Source organism: Ambystoma mexicanum, chromosome 8, assembly GCF_040938575.1.
Source record: "Ambystoma mexicanum isolate Mex_15411 chromosome 8, UKY_AmexF1_1, whole genome shotgun sequence".
NCBI lineage: Eukaryota > Metazoa > Chordata > Amphibia > Caudata > Ambystomatidae > Ambystoma > Ambystoma mexicanum.
This window is the reverse complement of record NC_090929.1, coordinates 1,567,134,390-1,567,152,023: the sequence shown is the minus strand read 5'-3', so window position 1 is coordinate 1,567,152,023 and position 17,634 is coordinate 1,567,134,390. Positions and strand designations below refer to the sequence as shown.

Sequence of the window (17,634 nt, the reverse complement as noted above, 5' to 3'; positions counted from 1 at the left end):
GGACCACTGGAAAAAGTTTAAGACTACAGGTGTTAGCAGTAAACCCAATTGGTAGCAGTCCGCACCACCCAGATTTACCTTGTAGCTGTGGCTGAGCAGTCAGACCTCTCTCAAGAAGAGTTAGGCAGTATATAGAGTATACACAATAGGGCTAAAAATATAGTAGCACAAGCAAACACTGACCAGAGCTTTGGTATAAAAGTATATAATTATTTATTTAAAAACACACTTGTAAAAATACACTGGCACTAATATGTCAAGCAAGTTCAAACACAGTCACTAGAAATATATACACCTCCCTAGTTAATTATTCGACAAGTCTAGGTTAAGGCACCACTTATTTAGCAAAACAGAGGTGAGCGCGTGACCATAGATGGCACTCCAATAATTTGTTAAAAAAGGGAGAGAAAAGGCAGAATAGGAAAATCGCACAGTACCAACACTTAAGAAACCACAGCAAGTCAAGAAAGGCAGGGTCTGCTGTAGAGCAAAAAGTTCATAGGCCAGGACCACTCTTGGAGAGCAAGGCGGAATGTGCCCAAGATCACACAGTGGAAATGCACTCAAAGTCTTTGCAGAAAAGTCAAAAAGGGGTTGGATCAAGTTAGAAAGGTAATGTTAACAGGCCCAAGGTCACCCCAGGATAGAGTCAAGGATTTACGGGACACCTTGGACAGTCTGTTGCAAAGGAGACCAGGCGGGACACAGTACCTGAAATGGTGAGAAAGCTCCAGCAGGGGCAGTTGTTCCTGGAAGCGGGTGCAAGTCGGGGCTTCGTCCAGGGGAAGAGAAGATCTGGACGTGGAGGAAAGCTGGAGGTCGTTGCACTGCCAGGGAAGAAACCAGCCGCAGAGTTTCCCGGTTAAAAGATACTTCCCTTTTATTTGCGGTAGTGGTGAAGCGTGGCTATCCGGCCACCGGGGTGCTTGGCACAGGCGATTCGACCACGAGACGATCCAGGAGGCAAAAAAAGGCGAACTGGTTGGTCCCACCAGCTCAAAGGGAAGAAGACTCTCCTGGAAAAAGATCTTCTCTGTTGTCGGGAAAGTGGTGAGTTTCGTACAGCAGGGCTCCACCGGTGGTGTCGTCGTTGTAGATGGCTCAGCTTCTCCCCTCTTCGGATTCTTTCGGTCCTGTGGCGACTTCTGAAGTTCCAGTCCCAACGCCCTGCTTTTATGCAGAAAACCCCCATTCATCAGCCTAGCTGTCAATCAAACATGCTAAGTGGTGAGCCGGGCGGCTCACCACTGGGCCAATCACACAAGAGTGCGACTTGAGTTGCCAAGGCAACTCAGTCCAGGGTGCCTATTCCCCCCCCTCCTACACATCCTGTAGACCCACACAGAGTGGCACCACTTTTGGAGGCTTCTGTGCAGAAGCCCGCCAAAAGTGGAACAAAGGGCGCGACTTGGGTTAGGGTTTCAGAGGCGAACACAACTGCCATTTTAAAACCGAGTCCTGGCAAAAAGAACCAACCGGGGAATAAATATTAAATAAATAACCCGGCGGTATCTTTAACATTGCACCAAAAAGTGGTGCGTTTAAAATGAATGGGAAAATCCCATAGGAAATATTCCGGGGGAATATTTTGCGTCGTATCCACTGCCACCAGCCAGAAACTCGACAAGGGGGGACTGGACAATGCTCCCTTAGAAAACAGACCCAGGGGAAATCGAATTACCCCTACCAGTACTTCCACAATATGATGGTTTGTACTGGTTCTGTTCACAATTTGGGACTAGTAAAGCCAATGGTGACTTTACATGCCCTGGGAGACAGTAGTCAGTCCCAGGGTATGGAGTTTATGTTTGGGGGTCACTATGACAACCCTGTGTTACTGCACTGAGGGTGCTGTGTAACACACTTCCCAAAAACCCATGAAGCCATATGGAGTTAAAGACCCCATAGCCCATAAAACACATTACATAGTCAAAGGACATTCTCAAATCATGCCTAAGAGTGGGAGAAAAAAAGCCTCACTCTTAGCAGGAGAAAAAAATAAACCCCAAAAATCCAGCAATGCTGCTGGGGGACTCACTAGGTTTGGGAAATTAGCCTTTACAGAGAATTCTCCCTAACACCTGGCGAGAGTGAGACTCTTTCACACATGTATTTTAATAACTCGGTTTCTTTTGGTTTTTGGAGTATGACAAACTCCATAGGCATCTTTTTACATTGTGACACACATAACCTTCAGTGCAGTGGCACACGGAAGTCTTTCAGATTTCCCAAAGGTTTTAAATACCTGTCTTGGATAAACTACTGTTTCCAAGAGCAGTAAAGTGAAACTGACTTTACTTACAATTGTAACTTTCTAGACCCAGCACACACTATTTTACCATAGGGTGCTGGAGGGGTTACTTAGTATCCCCTTTGTCTAGTTTCACATGTAACATTTTTATGTTCCCCTTTCTACGATTAATGGCTGGTGGCAGTGGTTTACTTTTTACTTCCGTGGTGTGTCTTTACAGCAGGCTGCTTTTGCAGCTGCAGTAAAGCACCCATGGGTGCCTTTTTTGTCAAAATGGCCCCGGTCTTCTTTTTTTGCCATTTCTCTGTGGAGAGGTCCTTCTTGAGATTTACTCTGCGCATCAAACCAGGTTTGGTCCCTTTGTTCGTTTTGCCTTTGGCGGGATTCATGAGTGAAGCCCGCCTCTGGCTCCAGAGTGTCTGGCAGGGGCAGGAAGCTAGGGAGGTGCCCGAAACTCCCTGTGCTTAATCCCCTTGGTTACAGGAATACACCCAAAGGTGATTGGCTGGCTGGCTGTCCAGCAAGGACAGCCACCCTGCTGGTTGACTGCCAGCTAGGCTGGAATGAATGGGTGAAACCTGCATAAAAGGCGAGGCTTTTTGGTTTGAAAGGCAGAGTCGACCACTGGAAGAAGGAATCCTAAGAAGAACTTGGAAGAGACGCCTGCTCAAACTCCTGGACTGTTGGTTTGCCCGGTGAAGCCCTGCTGCTGTGCTGAAGCTCCAAATTCGCCTCGACTAGAGAAGCCCTGCAAGGACGACTTCTCCCCTTGAGTTGGTGGGACCAATCAACTCCAAAGTAAGCCACATGGACATCCTCTCGAAGCTAGTTGCAATTCCACAGCAGTTGCTGCTGGAACCGAAGAGCCAGGTAGAGGAACAACAGTTTGTGTGTGTTGCTTTTAAGTTGGCCAAGAGCTCCAGGAAGACCCTCCGGACTTCCAGGAAGCAGGACTGACCAAACCTGAGCCACCTCAACAGTGTGCTGGGCCCTAAATGCAAGGAAATCCTATCTCGACAGCCAAGAACCGTGCTGGTGCTATTTGCGGTAGACGCGAGAAGCTGAAACACTGATGTGCCACTTGTTTGAAGATTGACGGTTGCTGTCGGTGACCGTCCCATTGCAGTGCAGGAGTCCCCAGAAGTCCTCCCTCTTGTCCCCAGGAATGAGGCTCAGGAACACCAGGATCTGCAGAGCTGCACAGGAACAGAAGTCATCTGCTGCATTTTTCTTCTAACTAAAGGTACTGTACAGTCTAAGAGAACTTACCTCTTGTTGTAGAGTTGCTTGCATCTTCTACCTCTCACAAGTCTAACAGCTTGTGGCCCTACACCGATTATTTTTCTTCAAAGACCTTTAAAACATTGTGCAAATAATTTTCTTACTTACCTGCAAGAAGTGCTTCAGCTCACATAGACCTTTGCCCAATTGACATTGGCCTTGCCTGGTTCCCTGAACGACTCTTCTCTCCTTTGACAGTGTGTTGCGCCCATCCTTCCAGGAAGGGGTCAACTTACTCTGCATTGGGGGTCCAAAAGTATTTGCCTACTTAAGAATATTTGTGATCGCGTTTGTTCGAATAACCTTTTCTTTGACACTCATCTCAGTACTATTCTAAATGTCAACAGTAATATATCAATGTCCACAGTATCCTAGCTATGTAAGTCCCCTGAGGTTGTAGGAAGTGTGTGCCATCCCCAATGGGTACTTGCTGATTTAGAAACTAATAATGTGCATTTTCAGGGTATTTGTGTTTTGCTATTATATTGCTCCCTTCTAAGGAAGGCTTATTCAAATGACTGATAAATACATTAATAAGTGTTTAATCAAGAAACCTAGTGTTTATTTGGATACTGGTCATTGTGAATCTTTGTGTAATAACCCTACAGCTCACATTGACCCCTCTTGAGATAAGCCTGGCTGCTCAACCACACTACCAACCTGTGTAGTACAGACGTATACCAAAGGTTGGGTTCCTATTACCAGGAGGCTAAGGTTGGTGTAGTGCACCCAAAGGGTACTACCCCAAATCTTTACATAACACCAAGGCCTTAGTAAAACCATACAACTGAGACAGTACAAAACTCCACTCTTAGTATAAGGCTGTCCCACCTGATTATATGGTAGCGTAGATAGAGCATCAAGGCTTATTTTAGGAGGGGGAGGGGGCTGTAGCTTGGTACAAAGAACTTGTAGTATAATAAGGGTTCAACAAAAACACAACCAGAGGTATATTAAAAAAATAAAGGTTAATTATAAATACAGTAAGGCCAAGTTACGTCTGGGGGTAAGCACTTTGTCAGAGTCAAACACATTATAAAAACACAACACAATGCTTGAAGGTACAACACATAAACCTTCTTCAGAATGACCAACAGTAATTCTAGGGTAGTCAGACTTTATCAAACACATGTATTATAGGACACACCTATTCATGGAGAGTAAAAAACCATATTCATTTTAGATGACCTTACAGTTAAAGTCAAGGATATGATATGATATATTTTATTTGTATCACGCTCGTACACAAGTGTTTCAGAACGCGACTAGGCATGGGAGGGGAACAAGGGAGAACACAGCACAACATAAAAACGATCTTACTAGGCCCAGTGACATTGAGAACGCGCAAGTGCATGGGAAAGGGAAAAGGGTAAAAGTGCATGGAAGGGGGAGAGTGGAAAGTGCAGGGCCGAGGAGCGCAGATAAATAAAATAAATAGAAAATTGAGGCAAACTGTGGTAGTGCAGCCAGCAAGTGGCAAGTGCTGTGTTTAAGGCAACCCTGTCAGTCATGCAGTGAATCTCAATTAAGGAATCACTTTAGTAAACCAACCCTTTTACCAGGATACTTTTCTGAATAGTGGAACACACATTCATGGGACAATTTGAACCTAAACTACATTAAGGATAACACATAGCAATACCAGGTAAGACCTTATGGTGTAATATACAATTACAGTTGGTTTTGAGATCAGTGGAACACAGACTAAGGTAAGCAATTACGCTCTACACTAATGTAAGATTGCACCAGGCAGACCAAGGTCAGCTACACCTACAGGACACATTTTAAGAATGGCACACAGCTCTTCCAGGGAGGTAAAACCTAAGGGTGTAATATACTATTACAGTTGCTTTTCAGATCAGTGAACACAGATTAAGGTAAGCAATAACTAATTTATTTTAGGAATTCACACAGCTATTCAAGGCAAGTAAAACCTAAGGCAGACTTATTCTGGACACATACAGAAGGTCACGAGAAGCAAGACCCAGTTGATATACTTTTACATTTATATCTTAAAAGAAATAGTAAAGCAAAGCCAACAGCATTACCTTTGGAAAGAGGCACAACCAATTCATAGGCGATTGAGTAAAATAACCTTATATATACTTTTTCAGAATGGCAAAACACATTCAAGTTAAGTAAGAACTTTGGTAACTGCTCACTCTGAGTGACAGCTACCAACTGTTAGGTAAGAATTGGGGCAGTCACGCTTGTGTGAGACTACACAACACTAATTTGCGTGGTTTTAGGTAACCCACCTTTTGGTATAGGTCTGTACTAAACAAGTTGATAGTGTGACTGAGCAGCCAGGCCTATCTCAAGAAGGGTAAATGTGAGCTGTAGAGTTGTACAAATGAAATCCGTAAATACAAGTAGCCAAGTAACACTTACACTCAAGGTTTCAGTTATAAATAGTTATTTAATTATCAAGTTTTAAATAAGCATTCTGTAAAAAGGCAATTCATGTAACAATGTAAATATATTATAAAATTACTTTTCAGAATCACAAGTTAGTGGATATTATTTGGATATGCTTGTTACACAATTCCTACACCCTGAGGTGACTTCAATCACAAGGACAGTAAGGGAGTAGTTTCTTACCTGTAACTTCATTTCTCCAGCGTTGGTATCTTTCATATATTCACAGCATGAAAGATCCAATGCTGGAGAATGTCATTTATTTATCACACTAGTCATGCGTAAGCAGATTCTGAGGTTGCAAAAAGTAAAGGTTAGGGAAGGAAAAAGGTTAGACAGTTTCTTAGTTTATGTGAGGACAAGTAAATCTTCCTATGAAATCTAGATAAGTCTTTACCAGCAGTAACTGTATACAACAAGCTACCACCCATGAGGGACAAAAAAACATCAAAGGCAATGGACTAGAAGAGTCTTCAGGGAGGCAGGACAGCCAAAGTAATTTGGGACACAGTCTATGGATCTGTTAGGCAAGATTGTGTGCAGTACCCTTTAGGAGACTACAGCAACGTTTGACCTCCTGACAATAGGAACCCAACCTTTGGTATACGTCTGTACTACACGGGTTGGTAGTGTGGATGAGCAGCCAGGCTTATCTCAAGAGGGGGTCAATGTGAGTAGTAGTGTTCTTACACATAGGTTTACAGTGACAAGTATTGAAATAAACTCGTACTCAAGGTTTCTTTATTAAACAATCATTAATTTATTTAACTGTCAGTTCAATAGGCCTTCTTCAGAAGGGGCAATATATAAATAACACAAATACACACGCTTTGTTTCTCTAAATCAGCCAGTACTCATTTGGGATGGCACACAGATGATTCCTACAACCTGAGCTGACTTAAGTAACTAGGACACTGTGGACATTAATCCATCACTGGTACATTTAGATCAATACTGAGTTTTGTGTCAAAGAAAAGTGTTTAAGAAAAAAACAGTTTAAACAGATATTCTGAAGCAGGTATGTACTTTTTAACCCTCCAACGCTAAGTAAATTAACCCTTTCCTGGAGGAAAGGTAAAACACAAAGTCAGAGGTAAGACGAGTCTTTCAGGGAGCCAGGCCAGCCAATGTTAAATTGATCACAAGTATATATGAACTGAAGCACTTCTTGCAGGTAAGTAAAAGTCTTGCACAACTTTTTAGAAGTCTTTGTAGAAAAGAACAAGTTACTTACCAACTGTAATTTTCTTTCGACTGGATGTTCCTCCCACGTATTCCTCATCTACGATAGTCGTATCGCTAGCTTTGCTGCTTGCTGTGGAAAAAAAACTTCCGACAGAGGGCCCCGTGCACGAGGTCGTGGCGTCGATGTCCCTCAAAGGCTGCTGTGCCGTGTCAACGTCACTCGTAGTACAAATAGCTTGTGCCACGCCCTTTGGCTTCAGTTCTGTTTTTTCGTCATATAGATCGAGGAACCATATAGGTGTGCGCCAGACTGTAAGCTCTTTGCAAATGTAAGGTGTAAATCAAAGAAATTGTACAGCGGGGTAGGTTGGGTGGGGCGATGAGGAATACGTGGGAGGAACATCCAGTCGAAAGAATGTTACAGTTGTAAGTAACTTGTTCTTCGAATGGATTGTGTCCTCCCACGTATTCCTCACCTATGATAGACTCCCAAAGCAGTAAGTCATTTGGAGGTGGCAGTACCATTTAGGCTCATCATGGATGGAATGAAGCACTGCTTTTGCAAATAGGCCTTCTTGGGAAGATGAGGAATCTAAGTAGTAATGCTGGACAAAGGTGTGAATTGATGCCAAAGTTGCAGATGTCAATTATGTGGGCTCCCTTCTGAAGAGTCGCGGAATTAGACATACCCCTTGTGGAATGAGCTTTAAGCCCTTCTGGCGGTTCCTTCCCCGCTAGTCTGACACTCTACAATAGCCAGAGTTATCGAGCGAGATATGGTTTATTTTCTCACCGCCAATCCCAATTTAAGACCAGTGTAACCGACAAATATCTGGTCGTTCTGACGTAATTTCACCATTCTTGCGATGTAGAGACTCTGAGCCCTTTTTGGGTCCAATCTGTGCAACCTCTCCTCCTCCTTGACCAAATGAGGGGGAGGGTAGAAGGTTGAAAGTCAGAAACTACTTTTGGAAAAAAAGATGGTTTAACCTTAAAAACTACATTATCCTTATGAAAGATAGTATACTGAGGCTTGCATGAAAGAGCCTGCAACTTGCTTACCCTGCGGGCTGATATTGCCACAAGAAGGGCAGTTTTCAATGTCAAGGGTCTTAATGGGCAGAAATGTAAAGGCTCAAAAGGTATGCCCATCAGGAATTTTAAGACAAGATTTAAATCCCATGCTGGGACTTGAAATGGTATAGGTGGGTACACGTTAGCGAGACCCTTAAGAAATAGGAACACTATTGGAATTTTAAAGTAGGAAACTTCTTCAGTGGAGCGCTTGAAAATAGAAAGCTCAGCTAAGTATCCTTTTATTGTGCCAATCTGGAGCCCCGAGGAGTGCCACATTGAAACCGATCCACATTGTTGTCCTTGCACCACTTACTGAACTTATTCCAACGACATCGGCACAAAGATGTTATTGCTGGTCTTTTGGCCGAAAGCAAAATCTCCATTACGTCATCCAGAAGTTCCCAATCCTTATATCTCAGCCTCTCAGAAACCATGCGTGAAGGCTGAGTGTATTGACCTCTGAATGGAGAACCCGACCTACCTTTTGTGAGAGAAGATAGTCTCTTTGTGGAAGACGTATTGGAGGGCAGATGGACATGTCCAGAAGGTCTCGGTACCACGTCCTCCTGGTCCAACAATGAGCAATTAGGATCATGGATTTCCCAAACTTGCTCAACCTGATTACAGGAGGAATCGCGGGGACTGGAGGAAACGCATACAGGAGTGGAAAGTTCCAGTCCACTACGAAGGCTTCCCGTAGAGCCCTGCTCTGGGAAAATTCCCTTGAGCAATACTGTTCGCATTTCAGTTTCACCTCGGTGGCGAACAGACCAACTTGAGGGGTTCTACAGAGGATGAAGAGCCCCTGAAGGACTTCCTGAACTAGTTCCCAGTCGTGGCAGACTGTGCTCTGCCTGCTCAGAGCGTCTGGAGCTGTGTTTTTCTCTCCGGCTAGGTGAACTGCCGACAGAGAGATTCCTTCTTGTATTGCTGAGAACCAGAGCTGCATTGTCTCTCTGCACAGTGGTAGTGACCCTACACTTCCTCTCATGTTGAGGTACTACATGGCCACCGTGTTGTCCGTCATCATCAGGACATTCTTTCCCTGTACAGAGGGCAGAAAGGCTTTCAGAGCTAGTCCGATTGCCTTCACCTCTAAAAGGTTGATGTGTTGTCTGGACTCCGATGAAGACCAACGACCGCTTATGGTCAAATCATTGGCACGGGCTCGCCAGCCCGTGAGTGATGAGTCCGAAACTACAGTCATCTCCGGGCATGGCTGCCAAAAAGATTCTCCCTTGAGAAGATTGTCTTTGCAAGCCCACCATAGCAGGTCTTGAGCTACTCTGCTCGGAACTTGTAGCAGATCCGACATATTCCCTGAAAATTGGGACTATTAAGTCCTGAAGGCCCATTGTAGGGATGTAATTCTCAATCTGGCCTCTGGCACCATAAAAATGCAGGATGCCATGAGGACGAGCAACCTCAGAAAATCGTAGGCCGGTAGACACTGGGCATTTTGGAATTTTGTTACCATCTGCAGAATGTGTTGAGCTCTCACCTCGGGAGGGGGGGGGGGGGGGGGTGAGGCTTTCCCCGAGTAAGTATCCAAGACCACTCCGATGAACTGGAGGTTTGGGAATGGTATCATATGGGACTTCTTGTAATTGAGGGAGATGCCCAGTTGGTGGAGGAAGTGGCAGGTGATCTTCAGATGTTCTTGGGCTTGTTTGGGTGAATATGCCCCGACTAACCATCGTCCAGCTAGCGGTAGATGTGAATCCCCCCCTCCTGAGACTCGCTGCCACCACTGCCATCAGTTTGGTGAAAACCCTTGGGGCGGTGGTCAGCCCGAATGGCAGAACTCGAAACGGATGGTGAGAACCGCCAACCGCGAACCTCAGGTACTCTGTGCTTGAGATGGATTGGCACATGAAAGTAAGCATCCTGAAGGTCCAATGATACCAACCAGTCTTGGAGTTGGAGAGCCTGAAGGATCTGAGAAAGTGTGACCATCTTGAGCTTGTCCTTCCTGAGGAACTTGTTCAAGCTTCTAAAGTCCAAGATAGGTCTCGGTCCTCTGTCCTTTAGGATGCAAAAATAAGGGTAATACCAGCCCTTGTTCCTCTCCGCTGCTGGCACATGTTCTATTGCACCTTTCCCTAGCAGGGTTAAAATCTCATGCGCAAGGAGCAGATATGGAATTTTGACAGAGCTGGGTCCCGGTGGATGATCTCGAGGCCTCTTTAGAAAAGGCAGCAACCTTGGGATACCGTTTCCAGTGCCCAAGCATCTGAAGTAATGCCCCACCATTCGTTCAGATGCTGAGAAATCCTGCCTCCCACCAGGGTCTTGTGGGTTAAGGCCTCAGAGTGGTTTAGAGGGGGCTGCGGCTGAGGGTAAAGATGCCGCTGCTGAGGCTGATTTACCGCTTTTACCTCATCCACCACGAGAGAATTTCCTTTGTCCTTTCTGTGCAGCCTGTCCTTTTCCTCCACCAAAGGAGGAGTAGTAACGAAAAGAACAACTTCTCCAGGAAGATAAGCCCGAATAAGGTTGCTGAGGTTGCCGAATGGAGGCGCTAAGGGACTTAACCGCCACCCTGGAAGTCTGCAGCTTCTCCAAACGTTCCTCTGCCTTGCTGCCGAACAACCTCGAGCCGTCAAAAGGCATGTGGAGATGCCTGGCGTCCGGTGCAAATCCCGACATTCTAAACCACGCAAATCTGCACAGTACAGTGATTGCAGCCATGCATCTGCTGATGCTGTCAGCCGTATCCAGCCCTGCTTGGAGACACTCGCCCATCGCCTCCTTGCTATCCTTAATTTTATTCAGAAAGCCTTTCCTTTCTTTGCCTTCTGGAATATGTTCAGCCGCCCCTTTAATACAGTCCAGCAAGGTATGGGTAAACCTGGCTAGGGTACAAGTGACATTCGTGGATTTTAGAGCCATACTGCCCGAAGTAAACACCTTGCGGGCCCAATCATCCACTTTCTTATCCTCTCTATCTGGGGGGATAAAGGGATAGGCCGATTGTCTGGAAGAAGTGGCAGCCTGGATCACCAGGCTCTCAGGTGTAGGGTGTTTCCTGAGGTAATCAGGGTCACTAGAAGATGGCCTATATTTTCTGGTGAAGTTCCCGTCATTAGCAGAACTAGAGTCAGGAGTCTCTTAGTTAGCACCTACCTTCCTTTGTAACGCCCTATGGAAGGGAAGAACTGGGTATTTTTGTGGACCTCGAGTCAGGATATCTGTCATATCATCCTGCTCTAAGGTTGGCGAGGCCCTGCTCCAACCCATGAATTCAGTCACCTTGCTCCGAAGGTTCCTGTACCTCAAATCAGCGTGGTCTGAAGGGTCAGGTTTTGTAAACTCTGGTGACGTGTCTAGGCCACTGGCAGAGTGGACGGAGTCTCAGAGGTCTTTTAATTTTGACAGTCGCAGAGGTCTTTTAATTTTGACTCAGGATCAATGAATTCCTCAGGCACTTCCCTAGATCCATATCTGATCCTAATGGAGAAATATCTTCCCCAGAGGCACTTCCCTCTTAATAAATAGAGGACATTGACTTAAAAAAAGTCAGATTTTGAAATAGGCCTGTATACTTTTTCCTGTGCTGGAATGTGCCTCGAGGTATCCGAAGGAAACGTCGAGGGCATCAGTTTCTTTGATGAAGGTGCCTTTGGCTTCGGCGTCGAAGCGATCAGCGCCGATGAAGTTGTCGTTTTAAGCTTCGACAGAACCGGGGATCGACTCGAATCCCGGGTGGAAGCCATCGACTCCTTGGCGTCGGGTCGAGGTTGTCGAGACGCCGAATTACTACTTGCCAAAGTAGTTCCTGCCCTGCCTGCGTCGTCCAAGGGAGCGACTGGGGTCTGACTCTTGCAAGGATCTTTTGAGGGGGTCGAGGCCATGTTCTCAAAGATTTGCATCATTTCCATCCTGAAAGCATTTCACTTGCTGGGGGAATCCGACCTAGTCGGGCATCGAATCATCTGAGTGGAGGTGTCCGATGATGAAGAGGGAGACCTGTGACGTCTCTTCGACTTTTTGGAAGAAGTCAAAGAATGTCATGAGTGAATTCTCGAACGAGACCTCTTTGTGTGTTTATGTCGAGTGGAGTCTTTGGACTTTGTTTTTTTTTTATATTTCTTCGAAGAGCCCTTCAAAGCTTCCGCCCCGCGGCCAATTTACCTTTTCGTTTGCGAAGAACCTTTTCAGTCATGGACTGGCAGGAGCTGCAGTCGTCGGTTCGATGGTCTTTACCCAGATACCAAAGGCAAACGTGCTGCAGGTATGTGATGGACATTTTTGTCCCCCAGTCATGACACTTTTGGAACCCCGATTTAGGGGTCGAGTAAGTGGAAGCGGACATTCTGTGAAGAAAACACAAAGCACACCGTTGTCTCAAAGCAAAAGCTCGGAAAAAATTGAACTGAAGCCAACGGGCGCGGCACAAGCTATTAGTGCAGCCTTCGAGGGACATCGACGCCACAACCTCATGCACATCGCCCTCTGTCTATTTTTTTTTCCAAAGCAAGCAGCAAAGCTGGCGATACGACTATCATAGATGGGGAATACGTGGGAGGACACAATCATTCGAAAGTAGAATCAATATAAGGCCACAAGCTGGGAGGCTTGTGAGGGGCAAAGCTGCAAGCAACTCTGCAAAAGCAACCAAGACAAGTCTCAACTGAAAACAAGTAAGGCTACACAACAAGAGGTAAGTCCCCTTAGTTTTACAGTACCTTTGGTTAGAAAAAATATTTTCAGCTGACTTCTGTTCCTGTGAAGCTCTGCAGATCCTGTTGTTCCTGGGCCTCAATTGTGGAGTCAAGAGGGAGGACGTCTGGGGACTCCTGCAATTCAATAGCAAGGTCAGCGACAGCAAAGGACAAACTTCAATTCAGAGGCACTTAGCAGTTTCACATCCCTTGCGTCTCAGCAAATAGCACCACTGCAGTCTCTTGGATACCACTCTAGACTTTCCTCGATTCTGGGGTCCAGCACTCTGTTGAGGTTGCTCAGGCTTGGTCAGTCCTGCTTCCTGCAAGTCCAGAGGATCTTCCTGGAGCTGGGATCCGACTTAAAAGCGATGCACCCAATCTGGTGTTCCTCTCCCTGGCACTTCGATTCCAACAGCAGCAATGGAAGTACAGACAGCTCAGAGAGGCTGTCCAGACAGGTTCACTTTGGGGTTGATTGGTCCCACCAACCCAAGCAGAGCAGTCGTCGTTGTAGGGCTTCTCTAGTCGCGCAAATTCAGAGCTTCAGCACATCAGCAGGGCTGCACCGGGCAAACCAACGGTCCAGGAGTTGCAGCAGGCGTCTCTTCCAAGTTCTTCTTCGGATTACTTCGTCCAGTGGTCAACTCTGCCTTCCAAGACAAAAAGCCTCACCTTTTATGCAGGTTTTTCCCATTCATTCCAGCCTAGCTGTCAATCATACAGCAGGGTGGCTGTTCTGCAAGGACAGTCAGCTGGCCAATCACCTTTGGGTGAATTCCAGTAACCAATGGCATTAAGCACAGAGTTTCGGGCACCTCCCTCACTTCCTGCCAGACGGGCTTCACTAGTGAATACCACCAAAGACAAAACGAACAAAGGGACCAAACCTGGTTTGGCGCGCAGAGTAAATCTCAAGAAGGACCTTTCCAACAAGAAACGGCAAAAAAAAGAAGACCGGGTCATTTTGACCAAATGGGCACCCATGGGTGCCTTAATCCAGCTGCCAATGCAGCCTGCAATAAAAACACACAATTGTAGGAAAAGGTAAACCACTGCCAACAGCCATTAATTGTAGAAAGGGTAACATAAAAATGCAAATGAGAAAATAGACACAGGGGACACAGTAACCCCTCCAGCACCCTATTGTAAAATAGGGTGTGCTGGGTTTAGAAATTTACAAAAATGTAAGTAAAGTCAATTTCACTTCACTGCTCTTGGAAACAGTAGTTTCACCAAGAGAAGGTATTTAAAACTTGGGGAAGTCTAAGACTTCCCTGTGCCACTTCACTGAAGGTGCTGTGTGACACAATGTAAAGATGATGCATATGGAGTTTTTCAGACTCCAAAGTCAAAAGAAACACAGAGTCCAAATCACAGAAAAATACATGAGTGGGATAAAGGTCTCACACTCTACAGGTTAGAAATTTAAAGTCCTAAAGTCCAGCAAAAAGAGCTGGGGGGTCTGTAAGGTAGAAGGGAATTAGCACATTTCTGAGAATTCTCCATAACAGGATCTGATGCACTTCTTAGATCAAAGTCTTGCACAAAGTTAGAGTCTTTAGAAAAATCACTTGTAGGGTCACAAGATGTTAAGCCTGCTAGAAGAGAGTTGAAATCAACTCTAAAAAGGTAAGCCACTGCAATACCCAACTGAGAAGAGCATGGCTACAAGGCTATGAGGTAAGTACACCAAGCCTAAACAGTACCTCTGGTTTGAAGTAGAGTGGTCCAGCTGGAGTTCGGCTTACTACAGCGGTGCAGACCCTGCTTCCTGAGCCTCAGTCGTGGGGACAAGAGAGGGCGTCTGGAGGGCTCCTCCAGCAGCACTTAAAAGGTCGTCGGCAGCTACGGTCTCTTTTCGCTACAGCTGCACTTGCCGATTTCAGCACTTAGCAAACAGCACCGTTGCGGATCTTTGATATAAGTTGGACTCTTTGCTTCCTCAGCCCTGCACTCTGGTGAGGGGAATCTGGATCTGGAGTTCCTACTTCTGGATGGTCCTTGGGAGTCTCCTAGAGCTTCTAGCCGAATTCGTTCTGCGGCAGACTTTGCACTCCAATACGAACACTCGACTCCAGGCATTGGGCTTCCGAAGCAACGGAGAGGCACACCAAGTCGGGGATGGTGGTCCAGTAGTTTGTCTCAGGGTTAGTTGGTCCCACTAACCCAATGGGAGAAGTCTTTACTTGCCGAGCGTCATTCGAGGTGAAAAAAGAGTTCAGCACAGTAGCAGGGTTTTACTGGGTGTTAGGAAGAATTCTCATAAATGTCCTAATTCCCTTCACCTTAGAGACCCCCAGCAACTTTGCTGGATTTTGAGGACTTGATTATTTTACCTGGAGAGAGTGTGAGCCTTTTTTCCCCACTCTCGCATGTATTTTGATCTGTGTTTTACTCTTGTGTTCTTTGATTATGGAGTTTTAGACAATTTCATAGGCATCATCTTTTCACGTGTGTCACACAGCACCCCCCGTGCAGTGACATAGGGAAGCTTTTTAGACTCTCCCAAAGTTTAAACACCTTCCTAACACACACTACCTTCCCATGGAGTGCTGTAGCGGTTACTTAATATCCCCTATGTTTAGAAACTCATGTAGCAGTCCAATGCTACCCTTTCCTATCGAAATGGCTGGTGGCAGTGGTTTTGCAACAAACTACCATGATTTTTCCCGAACGCGAACCCTGGTAGCTAAAAATTGCGGGAGCCATGTTTTTAAAGATGCTGTCTGAGCCCCCTTTGTTAAACAGGTCCCGGTCTTCCTTTTTCGACATTTCTTTTTGGAAAGGTCCTTCCAGAGTTTGTCTCTGCATGCCAAACCCAGTTTGGTCCTTTTGTTCCTACGCCTTTGTCCTACGCCTTTGGCGGGCTCCAGGACTGAAGACCGCCTCTGGCGCCTAAGTGTCTGGGGTGGGCAGGAAGTTAGGGAGGTGCCCAAAACTCCCTGTGCTTAGTCTCCTAGACGACCTAAATGCACTCTGGCGTGATTGGCTGACTGGCTGACTGACTGACTGTCCAGCAAGGACAGCCACCCTGCTGGGTGAGTGGCAGCCTGGCTGGAATGAGTGGGAGGAAACTGGATAAGAGGTGAGTCTCTTGGCTTGGAAGGCAGAGTCGACCACTGGAACGAAAGAACCGAAGTCAAGCTGGAAGAGGACGGCTGCTGCAACTCCTGGACCGTTGGTTTGCCCGGTGAAGCCCTGCTGCAGGTCTGAATCGCCAAGTTCATCTCGACAGAGAAGCCCTTCGAGGACGACTTCTTCCTTTGAGTTGGTGAGACCAATCAACTCGTAAGCCACCTGGCACCATTCTCGGAGCTGGTTGTATTTTCCTCAGAGTGCTGCAGGAAACCGAATAGCCAGCGAGAAGGACACCAGTTTGTGTGCTTGAAGACAGCTACCGGAATCGAAGAATTGCCAGTTTGACAGCTTTGTGACCAGTTCCCGAGCAGTGCAGTCCGCCGATGTCCTCCCTCTGGTCCCCACGACGGAGGCTCAGGAACAGCGAGATCTGCAGGAACTGACAGGAACAGAAGTCCTCAGCTGCATCTTCCTCTTCCAAATAAGGTACTGTGAAAACCCAACCGAGAGAATTTACCTCTCACTGCGAAAGTGTATGAAACTTTGGCAACTTGCAGGCTTAGGCAGCTTGTGACCAGACATATGAATCTTTCTTCTATGAACTACTTCTGAGAACCGTGGCAAAGACTTTTCCGTTTAACTTCCAGAACCGTTTCGAATGAACCGTTTTTAATTATACAAGACTCTAGCCATTGACTTTTGCCTACCTATTGCATTGGAACAACCCCTCTGGTGAACTCAAACTATTTGCACTGTTTAAGAATAATTCTTCTATCCATTTTATTAACTTATGCCTTTTTGCTCCTACTTCAAATTCTCTGAATGCCATATTGCTCCTCCTTCAAAGTAGTTTAAAAGCCTCAGAACCGGATAGTGACAAGTATTGTAGTATATTTGTGTGTGATATTGATTGCCTCCTTTTAGTGAATGTTTTCTAACTGACTGTGTAATAAATTAATAAGTGTTTTACCAAGAAACCTTGAGTATAAGAGTATGTGAATACTTGTGATTGTAGACCTCTGTGTTACATCATTACAAGCTCACAGCCTGGCTGCTGAGCTCCCTACCTAATATTGTGTGGTACAGACTTATACCAAAGTTTGGTTTTGCTTACACATGTACTCATAGTTGTGTGCAGTGGTCCCAGAGGGTACTGCATGCAAACTCTGCCTAACACTGGGCAATTCAAAGGTCCAGGAGTTTGCAGCAAGCACCATTCACGGTTTCTTCGTCGGGTGTTTCTCCCAGTGGTCGACTCTGCCTGTAGTCCCAAAACCCTCGCCTTTTAATCAGGTTTCTTGAATTCATTCACAGCCTAGGCTGTCAATCACACAGCAGGGTGGCTGTCCTGGAAGGACAGCCAGCCAGCCAGCTTTTTAGCCAATCAGGACTTGTTGCATTCAGGCATCCTAGAGACAAAGAACAGGGGGGGGTTTCGGAACCCTCCCTCACATCCTGTCCTTCCAGACACACTGGAGCCAGAGGCGGGCTTCAGGGCTGAAGCCCGCCAAAGCCAAGACAAAAAGGGCTCCAATCTGTCTCCACGCACAGAATAAAACCCAAGAAAGACCTCACAAACAGAAAATGGCAAGCAAGAAAAGACAACAGGGGCCATTTTGACAAAATGGTCACCAATGGGTGCAGTACTGCAGCTGAGGTTTCAGCCTGCGGTAAAAA

At 46.1% G+C, this 17,634-nt stretch overlaps 1 protein-coding gene across 1 annotated transcript in view; it reads right to left on the bottom strand.

The window, feature by feature from the left end:
- The window catches only part of SMC3 (structural maintenance of chromosomes 3), a 1,173,064-nt gene that overhangs the window by 942,492 nt on the left and 212,938 nt on the right, over nucleotides 1-17,634 (bottom strand). The window lies entirely within an intron of this gene.